This window comes from Dermacentor variabilis, chromosome 6 (genome assembly GCF_050947875.1).
Source record: "Dermacentor variabilis isolate Ectoservices chromosome 6, ASM5094787v1, whole genome shotgun sequence".
Taxonomy (NCBI): Eukaryota; Metazoa; Arthropoda; class Arachnida; order Ixodida; family Ixodidae; genus Dermacentor; species Dermacentor variabilis.
The window spans coordinates 171,448,000-171,474,814 of NC_134573.1; the positions used below are offsets into that span (position 1 = coordinate 171,448,000).

The window sequence follows — 26,815 nt, forward strand, 5'->3', positions numbered from 1 at the left end:
GCATTCTCAGATCATGAACAGCAGGTTGCCCTTATTCCTCAAGAGAAAAGTGTATAACAGTCTAACGTACGGGGCAGACACCTGGAGGCTTACGAAAAGGGTTCTACTTAATTTGAGGACGACGCAACGAGCTATGAAAAGAAGAATGATGTGTTTAACGTCAAGCGATAAGAAAAGAGCAGATAGGGTGAGGGAACAAACGCGAGTTATCGACATCTTAGTTGAAATCAAGAAAAAGAAATGGGGGCATGGGCAGGACATGTAATGAGGAGGAAAGATAACCGATGGTCATTAAGGGTTGCGGACTGGATTCCAAGGGAAGGGAAGCGTAGCAGGGGGTGGCAGAAAGTTAGGTAGGCGGATGAGATTAAGAAGTTTGCAGGGACGACATGGCCACAATTAGTACATGACCGGGGTAGTTGGAGAAGTATGGGAGAAGTCTTTTCCCTGCAATGGGAGTAACCAGGCTGCTGCTGCTGCTGCTGATGATGATCATGATGATGATGATGATTATGATTATGATGACGACGACGACACCCATTAATACAAACACAAGTAAGCACTCCTACACGTGGCCTACAAGTCTAAAATAGGCACTTGTATTGCCTCAACCAAAATTAAAAGGACATAAAAAATATATTGAAACGAAATACCCCAAGCCCGCGGGGAACGTTCTAATGCTTGCGTTCGCTAGCATCCGCAATGTGGAGAAACAGACCTAGCGTGCGGTACTTCTCCAACCGACAAATATTAGGAGACACGATTTTCCTCTTTCCCCAACAGTCTCTCATCTTGTGCGCGAAGGCATGTATTGTTTCCCCGCCCTTTTCCAAGCGTACGGGCGAGCACGAACGCACGCACGCACGCACACGCGCACACACACACACACACACACACACACACACACACACACACACACACACACACACACACACACACACACACACACACACAAACACGCGCGCGCGCGCGCGCGCGCACGCACACACACCACCCATTTAATTGATAAACTTCTGCAAACTAGGCCAAGGTAATAGGCATAGGTGTGGGAGGCCCGAGAGAAGAAAGGCGGCACTCTCGCTCCATTATTGTAATGCCATAGGCGGCCTGGTCTTGGCTACTACTTGCAGTCTAGCTGGATCTAGAGCGCTGCATGCAGCAAATTATTTTTTAAGCAGGAGATGAATGCGCACATATATACTAGAGGGCACGAGTAAAGAATAGGAAGCGTATAAACTCTACGGAATGAAATTAAGAAAAGGAATAGGACGAGAAACAACAACCAACATACCATAAGCGGGGACGGTAGGGCAAATTAAATCTGCAGGCGTGCGCCGCTGAGTCTATTCTCTGGCATAGTGCAGCGTGTACTATGCTCCCTTCGTTGAGGTTTTAGAATAAATTGGTGAGACAGGATAGCGCAGGTGCAACGAGGGAAGAGGGGGGGGGGGAGGGCGGACCCTGTGCACTGGACTTTCCCGTTTCTCCTAGTTAGCGGGCCCATTTCCTGCCAACGATAGCTTGCAGAGGGCAGAAAGATAGGGTGGGCGGCACGGTTTTTTATGTAGCGCGTTCAGCGCCCGCCAACGCAACACGCTGAGACACAGCGGTGGTTCACTGCCTGCAATGTATCCCGGTTTCCAACGTCGTTCCGCGAGCTTGCTATATGTATATATATAAAGGAAATATCCAGGCTTTCTCGCACGACCGAGCGACTAAATTGCAAGCCGCAGAGGGAGGTACTTGGAAATTGTCGTGTAGGCTTCTTTGGCGTTGATTTAGCTGCTCTTACAGCTTACTGATTCTGGTTATAGTGGTGCACCGTTCATGTGAACGTCTTTCTGTATACAAGCACCCCGCTACAAATTTTAGTGCCCTAGCCGGTTTAGTTTGTCCTGTCGTTGCTCCCGTGCTTTTAACGAAGATACGATGCTCTCTTAAAATGGGGCACAGCCTGAGTTAAACGTCATGTCTTAAACATGGCGATGAGCCGGTGCTGATGTTCGCCATCACGAGTAGCCAAATCATGTTCGTGCCGCGGCTGTGTGGACATTTGTGCTAATCGTTCTAGCGTGCGAAATGCTTTGTGAATATCAGCAATGGTTCATAAACGTTAACGGTAGACAGAGAATTCCGGTCTACATCAGAAGTGTGAGCTGTCTCGATCACGTACGCATTGAATAAAAAGTCATGATTCACTAGCATTTGGTTTACCAAGAAAGTTGAGTGTTTAAATGGCACCACGCGTAAAAGTCGGCTGTCGCAGTCATCAAACATTTATCATAAGCATAATTTCTTGCCCTCATTTGGCGATTTTATTACATGTTTCTTCTCAGCCAGGGATAAAATGCAGTTGAACCCACGGACCTCGACTGTTTTAAGCTCTTGGAAGAAAGCCATGTATGAAACATCTTTTGAGCTAAGCCTCCTAGTCAATGCGACGTATGTCAAAGGTAGTAAGGCTTCATGCATGGGCGGGGAACAACCAATAGTTAACCAGCATGTTAAGTTAAAGGCGAGAAAAAGCGTAAGAATTTACGTCTGTCAGGCTTAGAAGCTCGATGCGACAGCGTTTTCTGTAGTGAAAGCCATAAGATGTCAGCATACAAAAACAGCTTGGGGCACAGAATTTTAAAGAATGCAACGGAACAAAAGCCAGATACTACAAGTGCAACGTCTTGTACCACAATACAGAAATAGCACCAGCTTTTATCCGCTTCAACGTACCTGCGAACCTGCAGCTGCGCGCAGAAACGGTAAACAAGAATTCTGATCGTGAGTTCATTAGCTAGATTTCCCCAGGACCTGACACACCCCAAACACGTGGTTCTTTTCAAGCTCGCACCGTCAGGCATTCGACGCGAGTCCAAGTTTTGTTTAAGCACTCCGAGCACGACCCAGCATATTGCTTTTGCGAACTCTGCCAATCTAAATTCGTGCAGCACAGAGGAATCTGTCTTTCTAACAGCAGAGTATCAAAGATGCTATGCACGAGGCTTTTTGCACAAGGCAGGCGTTGCTGACGGAGCACTTCAAGGACAGGATCGCCATTTATCGTAACGAGTGGATGCATCATACAGTGGGATGATTAATCAAGATAGGCAACTACCGATGGGATGGATATAGTAAGACGATGGAATAGTAATTTGTCTTACACAATAGTAAGACAAATTTATCACCGGATAACCATGACCATTTATCGCCGATAGTCAAGACACTAACCAGTTAATCTTCAGAGTGATACAATAGCCAGAGCATAGGCAAGTTGGCAGACATCGATCGCACCACCCGGTCAATCACGACATATCGTGGCAAGATAGCTCGGCCATTCGCCGTTTATGGTAGCCTACAACACGTAACGGGAGTACCTGTTATTCATAGCCTGTTCCTACCTGCCAGCAACATTATTAAATCCGCCAATGTTTGCCAAGCATCTATGACACTGCCAGTAGTGACGCTGCCAGAATCTGAGACAATGCACCGTAATAATGAGACAGAACTTTCCGGTGCACAGCGGGGATGCAATCGATACCCGCAGAACTCTCGCGTGCAGTTAATGAAGTTCCTTGTTTTACTCTCCAGTGAATAAGGTAGTTTTGTTTATTTCCCCAAATACTCGATAATATAAATCTGAATCCAGAGGTTTACTTTTATTTATTTACGTACTTCTGCTCCAAGACATACTTGTGTTCCTACTGAATACAGTGAGGCCATTCATCCTTTTGAATTTATCAAGCATGACTGGTACACTCAGATTCAGAGTTACTAGTATCATATTTTAACAAAAGTACTATTGGTGTTATTGGCTGCAGTTTCATTTAAACAAAAAGCTAGCGCACTTCGGTTTACTTTGCGAATGCTTCGAGTAATTTTCATCGATTAAAACGAATGACTCATGAAGCGCATGTCCTGTGCAGCATTTTTCAAAGTTTTGATTCATCAAAACTTTTGGACAGTTTGCTTCTTGGTGTGTCCTTTCTAAACAGTTGCTCAAGGAACGTGAGTGAATTTTATTCGCCATTTATTAAGTCTAGCTTCAGCTGTTGACTAACGAGCCAGTAAAGTAAATGTATATATATTTCACAACCTTTCCATAGATGATCTATCTTTTTTTTCTTTGTAGCTACGTACTCCGAGTTCTAGCTTTACTTTAATGTGCTACTTATCTGCGAAAGTCCAGATATAATAGATAGCTTAAGCGTGTTCGGCATTCGGGTAAACGCAAGCGGACTAGGCGTTTTATCACATGTGTGGAGGCGCGAACGTGAACAGCCTGCACGGTGCAGCAACCTAGTGACGTGGAGCTCCGTTAGACGAAAACTGAGATAATATTGCAGTAACAAAACCTATTCTACTTCGCTACTGGTGTTAGTTTTCAGCAATTACGTAATCGCGTTGTTGTCGCAAATTCACACCAGCAGCAATGTAGAATACCGCTGGTTCCTGCAACATTAGCTGTGTTTGTCTGCTTTAACTCTGCGCCACCAGGTGACTGTGCCGTGCAGGCCGTTCCCGTTCGCGCCTCCGCTCATACGATAAAACGCCCACTACGCGTGCGTTTACCGAAATACCTGACTAGATAAATCTCTAAATTGTTTCCTACGTTGAAATTTACTGTCTGAAAAAAATTACACCCAGACTAACGCCTACAATAAGGCGTCGTACGCTAGTGACTCAGAACTATATCAATAATTTCGAAAGCCTCAACGCATTTGTCGTGAAAAGCTAAAAAAAAACATATATTTTTATTTCTGTGAAGGATAACTGTGGCCGCAAGTACACACTAATGATTTCAGGGAACGCTGATTGCCCAGTGATACCTACATCATTAAAATGTTGCACAGTAGAGTAGCTCTCGAAGTCAATACGTAAATACACACGTTTCTATCCTAACAGGCCCTGCAATCTATAGGTGGCTTCGCCACAGAAATACCATGAAAGCTGTGAAGCACGCTTTACAGTGAAGCCTTACGTGAGAGTTTTAGTACTGGACTCCCTGCACTCTGTGTTTCATTGACAGGCAGCCTTAAATGAGGGGCGCAAAATTCATCGTCCGGAGTAGGGGAGTACAGTGTGTTTCAGAAAACTCAATATCGCCACAAATTATGAGGAAGCTTTAGCTCGGGCCTAACTCCGACGCGACCTATTCAAATACATGTAAAACGCAAAAACGCTTTTCTGAGATAACCATTGGACCGATTTTAATCAAATGTGTTGCATTTGAGAGAGAACGTTAAATCATCGTGATTGTTGGAAGCGGAGTTTCGATTAAGAGCCTGATTTTTGTTAAAATAATTTTAAAGTATTTGCAAGTTAGATAAAAATAGACGCACGAAGTTTATAAGTTAATAGCTCTGCATCAAGAACAGATATCAGGGTTCTGTAAACGGCATCCATTAGATCATTTCAAGCGGACAAATTCGATATGTCAAATTACATTTTGCGCGAGTGTATTACGTTGTGTACAAGGGTTCTGCAAAAGCTTAATTTCCATATTACTGAACTTTTTCAGATTCATGTGTCACAAATCAAATTTGTCTGCTTTAAATGTACTATCAGATGCAATTCACCGAATTATGATATCGTTTTTCCTTGCCAAGTTACAGAAGTGGAAACTTGATAGTTTCGCTTCCTGAAAAGTTTTTATTATTGTAAATTTTTAATTAAAAAATGACGACCTAAATCGAAAACTCGAAACCAACAGTCACTAGACTTTAACGTTTTTTTATATGCAACAAACCTCCTCAAATTTGGTGCAGTGGTTGTCGAGAAAAATGAATTCTCCTTTTACATGTATTTAGATAGGAGCACCCGAGTTGAAGCTTCCTCTTATGCTCACTATGCGCCTTCTGCATTGTCTGCTCAGACTTTTCGGCGGACACCTTTAGGATAGCACTTATATTCTGCTAAAATTTGCGTTGAAGCACGCAGATCATTCATCAATTGAAATAGATCACGTGTCTGCGCTACATGTCTCAGTTCAAAAAAAGAAAGAAGTAAAAAAAGGGGGGGGGGGAGAGAAGAGACATAACCTTTACTGGCCATTATGAAGTCGAAGCAGCGGAGAATCAGAAATTGCACAACCACCATTAATAGGATTGTTATTTACAGGCGTGTACAAGTAGGTATATTTTTTTCAGAGGGCACGTTGTACTGCAGAAGAAAAAAAAAACGCCAGCCAGTACGCAAAGCCTTTAAGAACAGTTTTGCGAACAAAAGAACGCGAAATCTCCACCGATATGCATTGCTCTCACTGTTAGTAAATTTCGGCCATGGCGCAGTTGCCGCAGGAAGAGCAATGCATTCCAGAGTGCACGCAGAATCCGTAGTTCCCTAAACATGTGCAACTTTCATAATTTATCGCAAAAGAACTATGCCTACTGGCTTACTTTATTCTACAATTACAACACGTATCCCATAGTCGAGAATTAAAAGCGTAAATTACCGCTACCGTCCTAGAACCTGGGGTGTATTTTAGGATTTAGGGACTCAAGTTGTCATGTCGCAACCGATGAAGAACAGTAGAATTCCTTATTAACGCCGGAATCAAAAGACAACTGTGAAGAAGTACTGTTAGGGTCGCATAATGACCCTTGATTTGGGCATTTAGAAGTGTTACAGGAGAAAAAAAGATCTATCCTCTAAGCAGATAACATTTTCTGCACTCAGACAATTATAAAAGTACACTATTCGCGCAAAAAACAAGCATTTCAGCTATTTTTGTTTTATGCTTACATTTCAAGATACCTGCAAAGCACTATGACACAATATAAATTTAGCGCCTTCCTACAACTTTGATTAGCGGTCCGAAGGAAAGTCCGAACACAGTACGATAAAGGGCGCTGAATAGTCATCCATACAATGGGCAAGTGGAAATGCCAAGTTCTGTAAATTATTTTTTTTAAATCAAACCCGACAGCTTTGTTCTGTGTTTCACGGTAATCTCACCACATCCAATGTACTCAGTGTTGGCCAAACATTCAGTCACGAATGTTTGGCAGCATGAGGGACTGCACTTCTTCTGAAATGATCAAGCAAAGAATGAATGAATCAGACTATGAATCACTCACTCACGTAATCAATCAATCAATCAATCAATCAATCAATCAATCAATCAATCAATCAATCAATCAATCAATCAATCAATCAATCAATCAATCAATCAATCAATCAGAATTTACTGCAGAAATCACCTTATAACAATTCAGCAAATATAGGACTCCTTAGCTATTTTGGGTGTTGCGTGGGGGCTTCAGATATTTAAAAAAATATGTTCCTGATATGCAATTTGCGTAGTGCACATTTCCACAAAATTCGCATTATATCACAGAAATAGGCCGCAGAATTGCTATATCACTCCCCTTAGCCGAGCAGAACGCATAGAAAAAAAAAAGAACTCTCGCAAAATTGAGAAAAACAAAAATAAGACTCAACGCAGGCTAAATTAGGCAGAGGCGCCATAAATGTGAACTAGATCACGTACGCAGCTTCTCGATGCACTTCATGTATGCGCGAGCACATTCCGGGGCCTCTAAAATCGCCAGCTGCATGCGCTCTACACGCTTAGTCTCGGTATTTGATGACGCAGCGGCCTTTTCACGATAATGCCGCTCTCCCTGAGCATACGCAGTTATATCACATAAAGCGGACAGTGTTGGTAAAGGGAAGCGTTTCTCGGCAAATATGGCAAGCTTGCGTAATGGTACACTTTGTTTTTGCGGGGCCTATCATTGCACACTAAGACCGCGGAAATAATCGGGCTCTCTGGTAAACTACGTAGCTTGGAAACTTTGACTCAGTTGCGAATTCTTCTACAATTTGTCCTGTCTTAAGCAGATATCTCGGTTTATCGCATTTTTCTTAACGGTACAGTCGTGTTCCAAGCTGGGAACTTCACATCTTTTCTCATCATGAAATTTACTTAGAACATCTTTAATTTTCCGAGTTAGATTTTATTTCGTAATAGGGAGGCTCGGCTTCAATTGTTAAAGTACATTGTTTGATATTTATTTGCCTTAAGATCACTGTACGTTAGGTTAGGTTACCACAACAAGAAATCTAATTTAGGTCAGTGCACAGTAGCTCGGAGCCACATGGGTAACCTTGAAATAAATACGTGCAGTCTTGTTTATTTCTATGATGTTCGAGAAAGCGTGTTGTATTAGCCGGCAAAATTATTGCGAACGCCCGGCGGTAGAGTCCGAATTTCAATTTCCAGCTTAGTACGAAACTTTACGTCCTAGAACACACAGATCCTCTACAAAGCCGTCTGCTATGAGCTCCAACACCAGCAAGCAGACAACATCTTAAGAGACGCAGCGGCGGCGTCTGGATAGTTCGATTCAGAATTTCATTGTTAGAACGATCTACAAATACAGTCATCTAGAAAACCTAGCACTCCGCCTCTCGGCAACATTGACGATTTATTCCGTTTATAATCAACGAAATATTGAGTGCACTTCAAAATGCGAGTCGCTTAGTAAACACCGGCCATTACAATACGAGGCTAGCTGCGGTAAGCTCCGCGGCACGTTTCTGCAGCTCTCAGAACGCTGCATGGCACTGTCAGGGGCCTTTCAGCTTGCAGTGCCAGTAAGGAAGGGATGGCGTGGAGCCACCACGTGCTAGTCATTTTCACCAAGAAATGTAAGGAGTGCGAAGCGAAAACGCAAACGACACACATAACAGGGGTCGAACAAACAAAAGAAGAAACCTTAACACCACAGTAGACCGGATCCTCGAACGCACGTATGCGCGGTGGCTTCGAATAAAGGCAAAGACGTTAAAAACGCTGGGCACCGGAGCTGACGCGAGGTTGGCATATAAAGGGCCCACGTATTCTCGCCTTCCTTACCCCCTACGCGGTCTCTCACAACGAGTAGACAAAAGTAGGCAAACAAAATGCGAAGGGACGTAAGAAAACAAATAGCCTTACGACACTCGGTGTGCGCTTTGCCAGGGCTACTTCGGCTAGGACGATGCATATCAAGCAGGCGCTAGCTGCGCTCCAGCGCGCATGGCTGCGTAAAGAATGAAACACGCGCTTCGAAAGAAAAAAAGATGACGCCGAGAACAGGATGCGCGTTCCACGTAGTGCGGCCAGAAAACGCACGTGCTGTGATGGCGCATCCGTGTTTCGCTAGCGGCGTCGCCTTCTCCGTGCAGGCTCTGAAAAACATGCCATAACACGGACTGCCTGCGTAAGGCGCGGCCGGGGCTTTTTTGTTTTAGTAGCGCAACCGTAGTTGAGCCCGGCTTGTAAGGCACTCTCGTTATTTGCTCATATGCGAGAGCCGAACTGGCAATGGCATAACTTGCGAATAGCGGCCGTGAGCGGCTGCGCAGATCTTGGCATATATATATATATATATATATATATATATATATATATATATATATATATATATATATATATATATATATATATATATGCAGGAAAGAGACGACGAACTTTCTGGAAGTCTTCTTTACTTACCGTTTTCGACTGGTGGACCAGCCTTCGTCAGAGCACAATGTCGATTTCAACAACAGATAATATCCCCGATGCTAGCGACACTATATATAGCAGCGCTAGCATTGGGGATCTTGGCATTTTGAAAATATAAATGTCAACCACAGCTAATTTCTCCAATGCTTTCCTTGGTTTCATTGTTTCGCTTTATGCGGTCATAATTACGGAAAATGCAGCCCCTCAGTTTCCCTAATTCTCTCGTTCACATACATGTATACTGGTATGGTGTCGGAAAATACATAAAGCACCCTCGGCCCTGGTGAAGAAGGCCGTTCGCGCTAATACAGCCACCGCGTAAAACTGGACACCAATCAATTGAGATAACCAGCCAAGTTGACTTGGGTGTTGTGACATTACTTTTCTAAGCACAACGTCGCAGCCTCGATACATATATACTGACTACGGTGACTATATACTAAACTATGATTCCCGGTTTTCTAGTTTCGATTAATGCATTCGAAAGGGCTCTTATTGTAAAGGAAAGAGCGCGAAAGAGAAAAATTTACTGACTACGACGATACTCCCTAATGCTAAATTTGAGCCCTGGTCTATGGGTGTTTTCATTTTCTTTTTTAGTTCAGTGAGTGCCCCGTTTTGCCAGAAAGGCGCCAGATTTCGCTATATATAAGCTGGCACGGACAAGCTGTCTCGTGCGGCACGTTGCAAACGGATCGAACGAGAACCGGCGTATTCAGCATGAGCGAAGTGTGGCGCAACTGCCTCGACACACGGCGGCGAGCTAGTCTGGTGCCATTTAGCAGTGTTCATCGCCACAGAGCCCGTCTTGCGCGGCACTATGGTTTCGCTGCTCTCTGCTCCTCCGTTTTCCTCCTCGCACTCTCTTCGCTATCGCCATCTTTCACCCTTCGCTGTGCTCGTTCGCTCGATTACGCCGAGGGACGACGCCGAGGGACGCCGCCGAGGGACGCCGCCGAGGGACGCCGCCGAGGGACGCCGCCGAGGGACGCCGACGGTAACCGCAGAAACAGGAGCCTAAGAGCTGCGCTCTAAAAAAACGAAATTTTCAACACACACTTCAAAGGGCCCTGTGTATTCCAGACCTTGTACAAGAGCGCACGTCGCAATGCAGCCTGATCAGTGACTGCTATGTTCTGCTGCTAAGCACAAGATCGAACACTGCACTTTCAGTGGCATTTGTCACATTTCTGCGGTGGAGGAACACATACATGTACAGTTATTGGGATGTTCACACAAGGACACCAGGCGGTAAAAATTAATCCGAAGCCCTCCACTGTATATGGTGTCTCCCAGATTTCTTTGGGAAGCTTTGAGGCGTTCAACTCCATGGATCAATCAGATTCAGTACCTCATTAGCATTTTGTGAGAGCCCGAAAAAAAAGGCAACGAAGTGGCTACTTCACTACCCATAAGGTCTACAACTTCTACGGGTGCCTTTGACGCTAACGTCTACCTAGCCGCGCTGATAAATTGATTGATTGACTGATTGAAATAGTAAATAGTAAGTACAATATTTCGCCGATATTTAGCTCTGCCTCAACTCTGTCTCCTCGAGCAATGGCTCCGTCCACTTCAGCAGTTGTGACCCATTTCTTACAGTTGCTGAATCAGATGTTTGCTGCATTCGGAGGGGGGGGGGGGGGTTGAAAATTAGTGAGTCGCAGACTTTGAGCACCTTAACGGTGTACTAGTTGAAGGGAACATCCTGAAAAGAACTATTGCCGGCCAGTATTTACACAAAGGCCATACAACTCGCACAACCCCGATACGGCACGCACAAAATCGAACTACCTTTCTTTTTTCGCTTGCTGGTGAAGTTTTTAGTTTCCAATATGCTGCCTGTTAATTGCATTAAGTTCATTATTTCAATATATTAATGAAGTTCACTAGGTCTCACTACAACAACAAATTATTACAATTTTATTTAAAAAGCAGGATGATAAATAACGTTGCCTTTTGCCTTTTCGTCTCTTTTTTTTTTCTGACGATGCAGTGCTGCGCTGCTTCCTGCCCAAGTGCCTCGGCAGCCCCGTCAAGCAGTTTAATATCCCACCTTTTCGGACTTTCGCAGCAAACCAAATCAAGATACTGCACCTGCTCTTCCCGCTCGCTTTCTATTTTTCTAATTAGCCGAGCTTATAAAGAAACCGCCAGGACCATAAGGCGCCGACAGAATAAAGACGTAATTACGCCTCCTGGTGCTGAAACCACAGCAGACTCCATCCATCTCTTCGCATTTGCACTACCCTGCCTTTCCGACCTGCCCTGCACGCGCGCACCTAGATTAATTACCTACCCTTTGTGCGAATCTCGAGAATAATTTCACCTCGCCAAACCGCCTCTGGCTCCAGAAACGGATTGCATGTCGGGTGTTTGTACGACTTCGCGATTTCGGCTAGCGGTGACTTACGATAATACAGTACGGATTCGTGAGAGCCAGAGCTCACGCCACCGAGCTGCAAGAAGCCGGGAGAGAGGAAGAACAAACGGGTATTTGAAAAACCTGTGTCCAGCTCTTTGCTCTAGAGTGAGGGTTGGAAGCGCTCCTCCATAATGGTGGGTACAGATGGCTAAGGAACGTGGTCGTCGAAGAAGCCGTTTTACCCAAGCTGGCCTCACAATTTTTCCGCGTTAGATGCGCTAGCAGGTGCAGTGTGCAGAAGTGTGATGATCTTGTTGCAGCGTTAGTGTTTGGAAGCAAATTTTTTTGGCTATTTCTGCAAAATATGTTGGGCTTCATATCTAAACTCTAGTTATCGGGACGATTTAGATATCTTTGTCGAATGCAAGAGAGCTTCTTTAAATTGGTTGACTGGTTGTCTAGGGAGAACATTTCTGCGTTTTAGATGTACTTGAATAGAGGAATCGGAGTTCGTGTTAAGACTAAGCTTTAGCTCGGCTGAACTTATCTAAAAAAATTTAAAAGGAGAATTCGTTTTTCTCGGCAACCACTTCACCAAAATTGACGAAATTTGTGGTATTTAAAAGAAAAGCTTAAAATGTAGTGACTATTGGTTTTAAATATTTTATTTAGACTGTCAGTTTTTTATTAAAAATTGGCAAAAAGGCGAAAAATTTCAGAAAACGAAAATATCAAGTTTACAACACTCTAACTCAACAAAGAAAAATAGTATCAAAATTCTGTGAATTGCATCTGATAATACATCTAAAGCGGACAAAATTAATATGCTACACATGAATCTAAAAAAAAATTCAGTATTATGGAAGTACACCTTTTGCGGAACCCTTCTACACAACGTAACAAATTCAGATAAGATATAAATTCACACATCGAATTTGTCCGCTTTGAATGATCTAGTGGATGCCGTTTACAGAACCGCGGTATCTGTCCTTGATGCAGAGCTATTAATTTATGAACTTCGTGCGTCTATTTTCTTGGAGCTTTCCAATTTTTGCAAAGCCTTTTCATAAAATTCAGGCCTTAAATCGAAGTTCCGCTTCCAGCAGTCACTAGAATTCATTCAGCTTTTTCTCTGAGATGCAATAAAATTTCATTGAAATCAGTACAGCGGTTATCTCAGAAGAGTGTATTTGCGTTTTACATGCATTTGAATAGGCCGCGTCGGAGTTAGCCCCGAACTAAAGCTTCCTCTTAAGACTAAGCTTTATATCGGTGTGAGGCACAATTTACCTCTACTGCTTGCAATTTGCAATAATCGTTTCTTTTGCTAGCTTCATTTCATAGCTGTATGTACTGCAAATTTTGTTTTATCCAATTCTGTTAGGAGGCCCACTCACTATTTCTGCTTTTGTGTTTTTTTCTGAAAACGTATCCTATTTGATCTACGCATTCTGTGTGCATTGATGCTAATGAGCTTAAAATTTGAAACTTAAAATGGATGTTACACACAGAAATACTCTCACTGTGCAAGCACCGGGGCTGTTTAATAAAGTTTCTCACACTTGAGAGAAAAAAGCTAAACTCTAGTGATTCTAGGAAACGAAATTGTGACTCAAGATGTCTACAAGAAATGTCGAAAATTGGTGAATTAAAAAAAAATTAGCACAACATCTGCAACTCCGTGACTCTGCGCCACTGACAGATTTCAGACTTTTGTAAACTGTATCATCTGGTAGGCTCAAGCGAAAGTGTGCGATGCATTACTTGACCGTCACAACAAGACAAAAGTTCGCAGGAAGACCGAAGCGTGAAGTGGTTAAGATCCGTCGGGTGAAGAATATCAGTGAAGCCAACGTTCCAACAAAAGGACTTGTCATGACGACAAAGACCCTGAGGAAGACTAGTCTCCTTGTGGAAACATTGCCTCCTCCGACATTCCTAGTCCGGCCTCCTTATTCACTTGCCCATCACATGCGTGTATTATATCGACAAGGAAAGCAAACGCAGAGAAGTTAACCAGAGTATAGCTTCCGTTGTTTGCTGTGTACTGGGCAGTACCTTAAGGTAGGCCTCACAACCACATTACCTATTTTTGGATTGCTTGTGCCCCGTGACAGGACACAATTGAAAAAAGTTCATTTTTGTTTTAACGGAATAACCTCCCACTTGCCTGGAAGCAATGGCAGAAACCTACAGCGAACCAACACAGTCGGTTACGCCAAGCACTCCTTGTTGCTCCTCTACGCGTGTTTGCTGCTTTATTTGCGCGCTATTTCTGGCAACACAGGAACAACGTCTTTCCTGCGACATTCCCTGATACAAGGAGGTAGGTGGCTGATCCACGAGGGTCGTTTCAGCCTATTACTTGCGGCGCGCGTAGCTGTCACGGATGTCGCCATGCTGGAAAGCTTTGGGGTAAGGTGATTAGAGGCGTCTGTCGTACGTGTTCTGCTTGCGCCTTGGTCGAGGTGAAATCAAGCCAGCGTGACACGGAATAAGATTGGCAAATGGCTAAAAGGTACCTGACTCTCCAGTTACCTAACCAAAAACACGAAGTGTCACAACAATGGAGAGGGTTCGCGCATCCAAGAAAAAAAAAGAACAGGTGGAAACCAAAGAGGACGAACTCACATACGAAATCGTCTCCCTCGAAAAAGAAGAAATCTCGGGGCTATCACCTCATCAGTCGTCCAAATAATAGCACTTTGATCAATGCATACTCTTAAGGGCTATGGAGTAGTACGAGGCACGTGCTTCTAACATCTACACCAGACCACCGAGCTAAATCCATCCATCTATCGTTCAAATAATGTTTGCTCCCTAATCCACTTCAGAACGTGCGTGAGAGAAAAGAATCATTGATTGATTGATTGATTGATTGATTGATTGATTGATTGATTGATTGATTGATTGATTGATTGATTGATTGATTGATTGATTTGGATTGATATGCAGTTTAGCATTCTTGGTGAAAATCGTCAGAAAGATGAATATAAACTTGAGACAATGTTTTGAAATAACGGCACCCTGTTGACCGTTCTTTTGTACATTATCAAGGTGATTTAGCATTATCATTCATTCATTTATTTTTGTAGCATAACATAGAGAAATTGGGTAGCCGAGGTACTCTTCACCTCAATCTCTCGACAGCAGTCCTGTTATAGCAGGACAGAACAGACGAATGTGATGAATTTTTTTTTTTATTTAGCCGCCAAGGCGGCTCCGGCGTTGTGCTGTTGAGCATGAGGTCGCGGGTTCAGTTCCCGGCCACGGCAGCCGCATTGCGAGGAGCGTGAAATGCAAAAAACGCTTGTGTACTTTGATTCAGGTGCACTTTAAAACATCCCAGCTGGTCTGAATTACTACGAAGCTCGTTGTTGTGGCGTTTCTCACAGGCCGTGTGTTGCTTCAGGACGTTTGACTCCAGAGTGTTTCACTTACGTTCTAAAGGTTCACTGGCAAGAGCCTACTTATTATGAACCCATCCTATTTTAGACAGGTTGCACGAGCGAGATATCACGCAATGCTCCTACTTCACTCATGACTGTCTTTTAGGCATACGTTGAGCCGGAACGTACAGATTGAATACCTTTTATAGGGTGGTCAGCCAACCAGTTTGGTCGCAATCTCTTCCTAAGCATGTGCAACACAACGCCTCACAAGGTCATGCATGGTGGCCTTGTGAAAAGCAATACAGACAATTTGCCTACGCAAAGCACCGTGGAAAACGTAAGTTCCGTGAAAGAGCCTTGCTAATCGTCTGTCTCGCCTGCACTCTCAAATTTCTTATCACGCTTATATTGCTAATCTGTTGACACATGGTAATACATGGTAACCTTCCAATACAGGAGAGGAAGTTGGGGTGAGTCAATCGCCCATACGCTGACTCTCCGTTGTTTTGACAAACAAAGGAAATTGAGTGTGAAATAATGAGGACACTTAGCTGCCCACCTTCATTCCGTGTGGCTATAGCTTGATTTCCCGTTTAGTTCAGGTCTATACATGTTCTAGATCAGCTCATAATTCTCTTGAACGTACTGCTGCTGCGAATTGTTTCTATATCTGTTTGTGGATTATTTAGGCAAGTTGTTGACCTAACTACTAGATCTTCATAAGGCAATGGTGCTCTATGGATGGTAACTTGTAACGTCTTTTGTTGTTCTTCTTGTTGTTTCTTACCGAACGATATCCCCAGTAGACTTTCTCTTCTTCGCTTAATCTTTCCGTCCCCTTTTCCCTTCCCCCAGTGTAGGGTAGCCAACCGGGCTCAGTCCTGGTTAACCTCCCTACCTTTCCCTTATCATTTGCTCTTTCTCTCTCTTACTTATCTACTTTCTCTCCTATATATTGACACGTAGTAGCGGAAAGTTTGCCTCCTTTCTAGATTACCATTTGAGCACGTTGCTTAACTGTGCATACTTTTCCCAAGGTTCACCGTCTTATGAACCAGTTGACTTCTCTGCCATTTCTCATTATTGTTAATAGCCGACTGAGTCCTTATCCAAAATTTAGAAGATTACGGTGAGCGAAAGCACACACGCCACGTCGGCTGCGGAAGTCCCTCGTGTTGCTCTTGTATTATTGATCTTTCCCTTTTATTATCGCCACGCCTTCCTCCTGTACACAGTGGGCAACGCCAGGTCCTTTGTCGGCAAGCCAGCGACGACCATAGCGTAAACTGGTCATTTAGGTTCGAGAGGCCTAATAAAATCGCACAGAATAATTGCTTACTTCTGTACCGCACATTCACACTCAGTACGCCGCTTCCGGTCCTGAGCCGTATTTCGTGAGTATTTTTAGAGCGCCGCTTTCTTCGATTTTGCACCACTCCGCGGTGTCGTCCGAGGAGTGGTGATTGGTCAAAATCCTCCGGTATCGGAGGATTTTGACCAATCCTCCGATATCGGGTGTCTGCCAATGTGACAGGAGGTATGCAGGGCTTGCATAATGTGGTGGTTTCCTTCCGCCTTATTCTATATGACTTTTATTATCCAACGCTCACGGTCGACTGACCCCGCTGATAGCGCGGGCGGAGCGTCACTCGGACAAATGACGAAGCGCGACATCGGATGACATTGGCAAAGAACCGCCACACTGTTTCGGATCAGAATTATTAAAATGTATTTATATGCGCGTCGCCTCTCTCCAGGGGCGCATGCACCTGTCATCCCCATTAGTCCCCCGACAGGCATCATACACCGCCTGCGTGCTCGTGTGTTCTCTGCGTCGACGTCTAGGTGCGCATTCGCATGAACTGTTGTTTACATTTCGGCATAGTTCGTGAACGCTACAGTGCATAAAGGTAAACAATGCATAGCACGAAAAAGAAACACAGTTGTACGCATCACATTTATTTGCGTATCATTTAATTACCTGCTTCCCTAAAGCTTCCATTCTCCAACATAAACGAGAAGAAAGGGGGTTAACCAAGGGACCCGTTATTGATCAGTCATATAAGAAGCCAACAAACACTGACAGCAAGGACAACATAGCGGAAATTACTTGTGCCTAATAAATGAAACAAAGAGACGATAAATTAATGGAAATTAAGGTGGTTTAAAAAGCAACTTGCCGCAGTTGGGTAACGATCCCACAAACTTAGCATGCTAAGGTTGTGGGATCGTTCCCCATCGGCAATGGGAAGTTTGCCTTCACTTTCTTTGTGGTATAGAATGTACTTTTCTCCTTCCACATTTTGTCAAGCGTTACCAATAGTCGCTAAAGTATGCACGGAAACAACGATGTCTAAAAAGAAAGACAAAAATGCCTTTGCGATGTTAACGAGTCTCTGCAGAAGAATGCCTAAATATATTTCAAAACGCACAGACTAGAAGGTACTGGAGCAAGATAATCACGGTGTGTTCAAGAAGCCTTGCGAAATTTTGAGAGGAAGCTTTCTTAAGCAGCGCACCTTCAACAAAAGTGCACGCATTTAGCGAGAAAAAGAGAGTACCTCGAAAGATACTGGCAAACTCCGGAGCGCACACTTGCCATAAAACCGTTATTGTTTGCGACGACACTATTCTTCGGGGACCATATATTTTATACCCTGCTGCGCCACGTCACAACAGCTCGGAAACAGCCAGCATCGCCTTTAAAGATAGCGCTTAGCTCCAGAGTACCCGTGCCAGAACTTTTTTTTTTCTACGTACCCATTTTCTCTTCTGAATTTATCCAGTCCCGCTACACGCAGCCATCAAACGGTCTCGTAAAGGGCCACGCTATAGCAAAATGGCTAGCTTGAGGATTTAAAACCAGGCTCGCTCGACGCGAACAAGACACTACTTTCGTTCGAACTTCTTATTTTCGTTTCGTTTATTATTTCTTGAAGTTGTTGCCGTGCGCTGTCATCTGCAGATGTAGCGCGGCGCCACTCTTATGCCTAAGACCACTAGTTTTAGGCTTTTTGAGTGATGCCGGTCTGGACAAGCAGCTGTGGATTAACATTATGTGCGCCATTGATTGTTATGAGCTTTACGATTCGTAGCTATATGATGCATTTAGATAGCCTATGTATGTACACGCTTTTATGCAGGTATGTGCAGACACTTAGAGTCATATATGTATGTATTGGTCTATGTACACGCATATATTCTGGCCGTCTTTGCGCACTTGTCCAGAACACCGATCAAGTTGTACTGATCATACTGCAGGTGATTCCACGCATGGTAATGTTCCATCATCACTCCTCATCCTTATCTACTTTCCTGTTTTCCCCTTCCCCCATACCCCAGTGTGGAGCAGCAGTCAAAAGATATGCTCCTTTTCCTCTCTATATACCTTCTCTGCCCCCTCCCCCTCTCTCTCTCTCTCTTTTCCACCACTCCGCATTTGCAGGCAAACAAGCCCTGACAATGACCGACTTTTTCCTGCCAATACAAATAGACTAAATGCGTCGGTACGCTTCTGTGCATCTTTCTCGGCTCCCCGGCGCACTCTCTGAAATCAGAACTAATCACGTGGGTGCATATTGCGAACCCTCTACCGGTGGAACCGTGATTACATGCAGCTGTACTTCGCGTCTCTGCACGGAGTGCGTAATTAGCAGCGCGGGGAACTGCCTCGGTTGATCTCAGTTGATCAGTTGATACTCAGTTGATACTCAGTTGATCACGTGGGAGGTAAGATAAACCTCACAGTTTCAGTTTCGATTTCTGATTTCGATTCCACAGGATGCCACCGGGTTAGCGGCGTTTCTCGGCAACACGTCATGGATAAAGCGCGGCGTCAACTTCAAGAAGTGCAATGGTGCGAGTTAGGTAACACAGCGAGAAGAAGCGTCGGGCCGACGACCGTCGAAACGAGCAAGGAAATTTGAGACCGCGCGTCCAAGCCCTCGCTTTTGTAGGAAAATTGAAGTGAAGGCTGAATGAACTTAAGAAATAGACCTACAATCCCTTCATGAATCCAACATCAAGTCATCTGACAACTTACAACACTTGGTTGTTGACACGCTAAGAATATCAGCTAAGAAACCCACGTGACAAGAGCTGTCGCAGTCAGACCATAGAAACGCGGAGGCATCACATTCGACGAGCAATGCATCTTTAAATGACGTGAAGTTAGACCGCTGTTGTGCAAGGTTGCTCCTAAATCATGCCAAAGAACAAAAGTGTATTTATCAACATACGCCTCTTGACTGGCTTTATTCCTTCAGTTTAAAGTACGTTTGCGCAATTCAGTGCTCTGTGCAAAGCACAGACGTACTTTCATGAACACTTGTACGCAGAATTTTATGGCCTCATTTCTTATTTTGTGTACCTTTTACTCCGATTTGACGCAGGTTTCCGGGCACTTAATAGTTTGCAAAACTCTACCAAGCCATTCTGCTTAACTTTTTTTATACATTTCGGATATGTTCATGCTTTTGCGGTAACTAAGGCGCTCAGACACGGTTGAATGGGAAGCAGTGTTCTTGCATATTAGCTGTCCCTACGAAGAAGGTCAGCGTTGTCTTATTTCGTCATTTTTACGTGTAATTTGGTTCAATTTCGGTTTCACTGCGTCCCGCTTTCGTGAAATAGGCTTGTCACGGCTTCTGTTTATTATTCGTCACGGCGTCGCCGGCAATTATTATCTATTTCAAAGTCGTTAAACTTAGTTTTCTGAAACTGTTGTTTCTCCTTCGTCTGAAAAGCGCGCACGCACGCACGCACGCACGCACGCACGCACGCACGCACGCACGCACGCACGCACACACACACACACACACACACACACACACACACACACACACACACACACACACACACACACACACACACACACACACACACACACACACACACACACACACACACACGCACGCACGCACGCACGCAGACAAAACGTGTTTCGCGTTCTGGTGCATAGTGCGTCGCAAAAAAACCAAGGCAAGCTGTGACGGAGGCCACACATTTATTTGCTACTGGCGCAGTGAGGGAAGAAAAGAAATATCCCCTAAATTTAACGCAGGCCGGGCTTTTTAGAAGTTTGGTTTCGATCGCCCTGAAGTCATGAGTGGTAGGCTAGCGGTTACGTTATTACCCCAAAAACGAAAATCAGCAAGAGTAGATTTCTCCAGCATTAATTTTTTTCAGTGCAACCTTCCTTCTGGATAGAAAGAAAACTTGGAGCTATTTGATTTCATCATAACGTAATATTACTTTTGCGTTTAACCTCTTTTCACGGTTATTTTTTAAAACCCAGATGTTGACATTTGGCGTAGAGGCTTCCGGGCTTGTGATAGTCTACAACCTCAAATAAACTCTTTTGTTTCAAACTTAGGGCTATTTCGCTTTGTCGGAACGTTATGAACGACGGAGGAAAAAAAAAAAGCAGGCATCACATAAACGCATAAAAACCAGAAGCACTGATTATAAGTCAAACGTAGACAGGTGATAGTAAGGTTCACGTTGAAACGAAAAAATATAATTTCGTTGGAGAGATAACCGGTTGTTTGACAATAAAGATAAGCTTAGCCGAGGGCAGGGAATTATTGAATGAGGTGGGAAGGATGACATATCTTCAAATACAAGGCTCGGTGCAGGCAAGATGAAAGTAGTTGGGTATCTCTCGGAGCGTAGTTTGTACAGCTATGAACTTAATTATAACAATAATCAGCAGGAGAGTTGAAAAATGGGTCTTAATGTGGCAGGTTTAGAAACACAAATCGCACGCCGTGATAACACAGGACACAGTAAAGCAGCGCATACGCAGCTCTGACTTAAGCCATCCGGATCCATTGCAAGCGCTGCAGTATATATATATATATATATATATATATATATATATATATATATATATATATATATATATATATATATATATATATATGTGTGTGTGTGTGTGTGTGTGTGTGTGTGTGTGTGTGTGTGTGTGTGTGTGTGTGTGTGTGTGTGTGTGTGTGTGTGTGTGTGTGTGTGTGTGTGTGTGTCGTGTGGCCTCACACGTTGCTAGTTTCGTTGCGCATTAATAAAAAATGTATGAAGATTGTGATTGCGAAGACAGTTTTCAAGCGCTGAGGACAGTGAAATGACGCACTGCTTAGATCGTCCTGAGATGGCGCGAAATTTAGCGCAGTGCGTCCGTGCGGCCGGTCCCAAATGTCTCGTTGGCACCTGGTCATAAACCTTGCACGATTCCTCCGCTCTATCGCTGCGTTCCTAAACGCTGCGCCATAAGGGAAACAGCTTTTCCTAACTGCGCTCGCTTCTCTCGAAAAGTGCGCCCACGTAATCTGTGGAAGATTTTCGGCGACTTTTGCCCGCCGAAATTGCTTGACCTCGCACCTAACGGCGATGCGGGCAGTACGCTATAAGGTGCAGCGAGGGAAGTAATCCCTGTTGAAAGCTGTTAAGCGGCGTGTTACGCAATGAGTCGTTTCCCGAGATGCGCACTGAACAGATTAATAAAACTGGTATTAGTGCGCCTGCTGTGCGTTGTTTTCGCGTTGACTCATTTACTTTTTCCTACCGTATTCCACGCGCAGAAATATGAACTGCCGACATAATTAGCCCTTTAACGGCGTGTTGCGACCACATTATTGGCGGAATTCATGAGAGACGTCGTGACCTGAATCTCGCTCTCCCGGACCCGCCCCTGTAACTGAACGGCTATGGTGTGGCGCTGCTAAGCACGAGGTCGGGGGATCGAATCGCAGCCGCGGTGGCCGCATGTAGATGGGAGCGAAATGCAAAAACGCCGATGTCCCGTGCATTAGGGGCACGCTAAAGATAACCTGGAAGTCAAAATTATTTTGGTGTCCCCCTCCTACGGTGTGCCTCATGATCAAATCGTGGCTTTGGCAGGTAACACCCCATAATTCGATTCGATTCCTTCTCCCGGAGGTGTGTTTTCAGTAGACGTAGCTTAACTGCACTATAATATAACCGCACTAGCTCTTGAAGTTTTCTTTTTCGAAAGGAGGGTATAGAAAGTTGAGTGCGCAGCTACGAGCGAGAAAAACGTAGTGTTTTGTACGGGAAGTCGAACGGGAAACTTCGATTACAGGAACCTGATGCTGCACCTGCACTCTGCACAGTTATCTTCGCACGCAGGTGTAATTGTAGGTTCCTATCCGAGGATATCGGAATCAATTATAGTTATTGTTATCAATATTACTATTAGTGGTAGTAGTAGTATTGTGGCGTTGGTGGAAAGTATAATTTGACAATGATGTATTCTTGAAAAACCAGCTTCATTCACTCTGTTAAGAACGGTCCATTAGTGCTTCAGATAGAACATGTTGTTTCAAACATTCACTTTGGCGCGCTTGTAGAGATTTCTCTTAATTTTTTTTCTCCGGTCAAGTAGAACATGGTGAGGTTGACCTCGAAGTACTCTCGGCGCATCAAGCCGACCCAGAGAAAAGCTTACAGGGAAGTATCCTCCGTTCAGCGCGCCGCATCTGGGTTTCAAACACGCAGCAGTGTGTGCATCTATCGTGTGTGCGATGTCGACGGCGATAGCTTGTGGAGTCGGAGCGAGCTTATTGGCCAGGCGCTCTGGGAAATGGAGCCTGGTAGCTCTCCTTGTGACCTCGTGATTCTAACACAGGTTCACTCGGTTTGGATGCTACTACGTGGAAGCCGTTGAGCCAACAGCAACCTTGCAGTCCACTTTATTAAAACTTTTCGTGCAGATCTATTCCACCTAAAGAGAGTGGCCAACTTGTGTTGACCGATGAGATCGCGGGTGTGCGCGCGGCATATTTCTCTCTATTTTCTTCTCTTCACTCCCTCCATCACCCCCGCCCCCTCAACAATACTACCAGCGTAGGGTAGCAAGCATAACTTTCTGTTCTGGGTGACTTCGCCTATGAGCCGCCTTTCGTGTCTGTCTTTCAGATTGTATGGCGACTCTACAGTGGGTAAGGCAAACCCGGTTATATCGAAAGGGATTGTGCGCTGAAAATAACTTGAAATATCAGGTAATTTGGCATACCTTAACTCGACTACAACGAATTTGAACAAACTACTTTGATGCGTTCGTTAAGTGTACATCCTTTATACATGACTATTGAGTAGTATGTCTCGCACGTTCGGTGCAGAGTATAATTTGCTCTAACATAGCTCGTTATATTCGGGCTCTGTGCCCTGTGATAGAAATTCAAGATCTCTCCATATCATAAAATGCGTCATGGTGGCAATTTCTTATGTATATTTACGGTGGTCGTGATAGCGCAACGAAAGATAAGCACACCAGGGTCTCGAAAAAGATATACAGCTTTCTCGCTTAATTACATTACCAAGTGTCAACGCATCAAGATTATCGAAAGAGGGCAACAAACAAGCAAATAAAGAACGCCCCAGAGCGAAATTGAAATGAACATGAGAAAACCATTCAAGAAACGGGAGTGACACGCTGGAATTATCTTAATTGGCTTCAAACATGCCCACCAATTATCGCGCCATCTAATAGGGTTGCACGATTTACCCGACTGTCAAGAGAGCGTCCAAATCTAACTTCGCCCAGTCGGTGTCTATACTTGAACGATAACAATCAATTATCGTCACTCATTCCCCGATATACAATCATATTTCACCTACCGTGAGGCCAACCGCGACTTGCGCATTTCTCAATATAAACAAGCGCACACTTCGTGCGAGAGTACTCACGATGGATCACACGTTTCTTCAGGTAAGACGACGCCAAAACCTCACGAACTCAAGTACATAAAATATATCACTGTTTGACCATAGAGTTAACCGACAAGTTAAATCTTAACGACAAGGACTTTACGATACTCACGACTAGATGTTAGATCAGTCTGCCGCCACAAAACAAATCCAGTTCAATAGGGAAAACGACGGTGATTTCTTCGATGTCAGCTGGAAAAGTTCGCCGAACACCAACTTACTTTATTCCGCTAAAGGCAGCGGAAAATACCAATTTTCACCGGCAACACACCACTGATGACCCACGAGACACTCCGTCATTCACACCTCAAGCGAACATCGGTACAGCCCTACGGCGACCGCACAGCACAATCGCTTTATGGGTGGGCACTCGGGATACTGGAAAGGGCACGCTGATGACCCTCACCGGTTTTGACAAACGATCGACGCGGGCCGAGAAAGAACGCACGATCAGATATCGGGCCGCCGCGTTCCGGTTGCAGGGCAATGCAGCGGCGGCGCCGTCCTATCCACGCCGCTGTCAGTCACAAAGTACGAGATTCGGGAAGAGCCCTCAATCTCCCATTATCGTCCGTGCCATTGGTACCGCCGACACGGGGAGGGAACCGACGACGAAGACGACAAAGCAAGGTCGCTATAGCTTCACCGATTTCTGCGCCACTCCTCCATCACTGCCCCGGAGGCGGGAGAGCAGAGACTACGACGACGGATGCAGAGGTTCGGCTTCCCAGTAGTGCGCTCGGATCGAACCTCGGTGGATCCACCTTCTTTTTGTGTGGGACAGAGGCCGGCGGTATTTTCCCGCAGCCCGACTCGAGAGACGAAGGCTTCGGTCGCTCGCGGCCGACGGTCAGCAAGGGTGTTGCGACTTTGCGCCCGCACTGTACGTCACATGGGCGTCCCGGGGCATCCCCGAAGCCACTGTCGTCGTCACCGATGGCACTGCCGTCGCTTTCGGCGTCGCGGCCATCACTGCACGCCGGCGCAATCAGCCACGTCTCGCCCGCGTCGAGAGAAGCTCAAGCCGAGACCCGAGCGGCGCCGGCTCGCCCGAGCGCCATCTGTGAAAAGGCGCAGGAACCGCCAACGCTTCTCCCTACCGGCCTCTTCAACAGGCGGCCCGCTTGGCTCTCACATTGTACAACCAGTTCTGTCCCACATTAACCCGGGCCGAAGCAACGACGTCGACAAGGGCTCAAACACATTCCATACTCAACCCGACAACGCTGGCCGCAATTACGAAAAACTAGAGGTAGCATAAATGTATTTACTTTGGCCTAGCTTCCACAGGCAGGACAAGACCAGATATTATAGGGTTGCTCCAACAACCCACCCCCTGATGAGCTCTTGCAGACCACTCCCACGCCAGAAGCGTGGGAGAAGTCATTAAGGAGTGCAAACTTGAATATAGAGACCAGGCTGGCGCACTGGTATGCTATAGTTGCCGCCCCATAGGTCCCAAGCTAGCCCCCCAACCAGCCTGGCTTCCCATTCCCACTCCCATTTCGATTTCGAGTTCTGTCCCGGGCGCTTTGTTCAATTTTTCCCCCCAAACACTCAAACCCTCCCCCTTCCACCCCTTCCGACCTGTCGGCGGTAGGCCGCACGAAGCCATTCGCACAGTCTATCTCGTGCGATCGCGGATGGAGAAGTGTTGGACTCGCCTTCGTGTTTTGTAGTTGTGCCAGTATCTGAGCACCGAGGCACGTATGTGTTCCTTTCTTTGCGGATGAGAGGTTTAAATATTGTCCCTTATTGTTCTGCTAACCAAGAATTCCTGATTTGAATTCTCAAACGCGGCGTTCACGTTCACATAGGGGGTGGAATGCGAAAGTGCTACCTTTCTGAGGATTGGAGCACGTGTTCGAGGATCCCAAGTTGTCGAAACAAATCCGGAGCTCTCCCCGGCGGCATCGCTTATAGCCGCTTTCGTTGCTTTGGGTTGTTAAAGTCCATACTAAATGTTAATCGCTATACTAGCCCCATTCCGCTCCTACCGCTAGAGCATAGTGGTGTTGAATGTAAATATCGAGCTAGACTACAACAGTGTGGTCAACAACATTTTCTCTTGTTGTTCCAGGCAATTTTTCTTACATCGGTGTGTATAAATGCGAGCGCGGTTTCAACACCGAGAACAGCGATGGCAGCGCAAGAGAACAGACAGATGCAGTCTATTGATGCACTGGACAGACAGGGCAAATGCACAGATCTTGTTTGTATGCCTCTAGCCCGTCTGTTCGCGCTGTGCTTCATCCTGCCCGAAACTCTCGTGCGACCCTATACGCTGTGTTAGCAAAAGTTGCCTGCATAAAAGGACGAACACACGATAAAAAAACGAAGTAAATGGAAAGAAAGAAACGCTTTTTATTCCCGTGTCCGTGCTTTTGTACGCGCAACTCTTGGTAACATAGCCATGCGCCAACTCGCTCGGCAAGGAGTTCTAAGTGACCCTATACGCACAGGCTGCTTTCTCGGGGGGTTATTGGGTGCGACGACACGTATACTGCAGCAGCAGAAAAGGCACTTTGCCGTAAATAGTCATAGTATCTATCTATCTATCTATCTATCTATCTATCTATCTATCTATCTATCTATCTATCTATCTATCTATCTATCTATCTATCTATCTATCTATCTATCTATCTATCTATCTATCTATCTATCTATCTATCTATCTATCTATCTATCTATCGCCCCCTTTTCGATTAGTTCTCGTTCCTTTGCGAGCCCCTCGGTCGTTTTCTTTCCTCTGCAGCCTCCTCGCTCTTTTCCTAGGCACGCTCCATTGTAGCGCCATCGATACGAGCCACTGGAGAAAGAAGCTCGCCATTAGACAAACCGGCG

The 26,815-nt window shown here is 45.1% G+C and overlaps 1 protein-coding gene across 2 annotated transcripts in view; it reads right to left on the minus strand.

Moving 5' to 3' along the window:
* The window catches only part of LOC142585772 (suppressor of lurcher protein 1-like), a 460,587-nt gene that overhangs the window by 325,159 nt on the left and 108,613 nt on the right, over positions 1-26,815 (minus strand). Inside the window, exon 1 of one of the 2 annotated variants that reach the window (XM_075696766.1) lies at positions 24,084-24,940. The exons of the other annotated variant lie outside the window; for it this stretch is intronic. The gene's annotated coding sequence lies outside the window, so the exon portion shown is untranslated. Of the gene's footprint in view, positions 1-24,083; positions 24,941-26,815 lie in introns of those variants that run through there. 2 annotated transcript variants of the gene reach the window in all.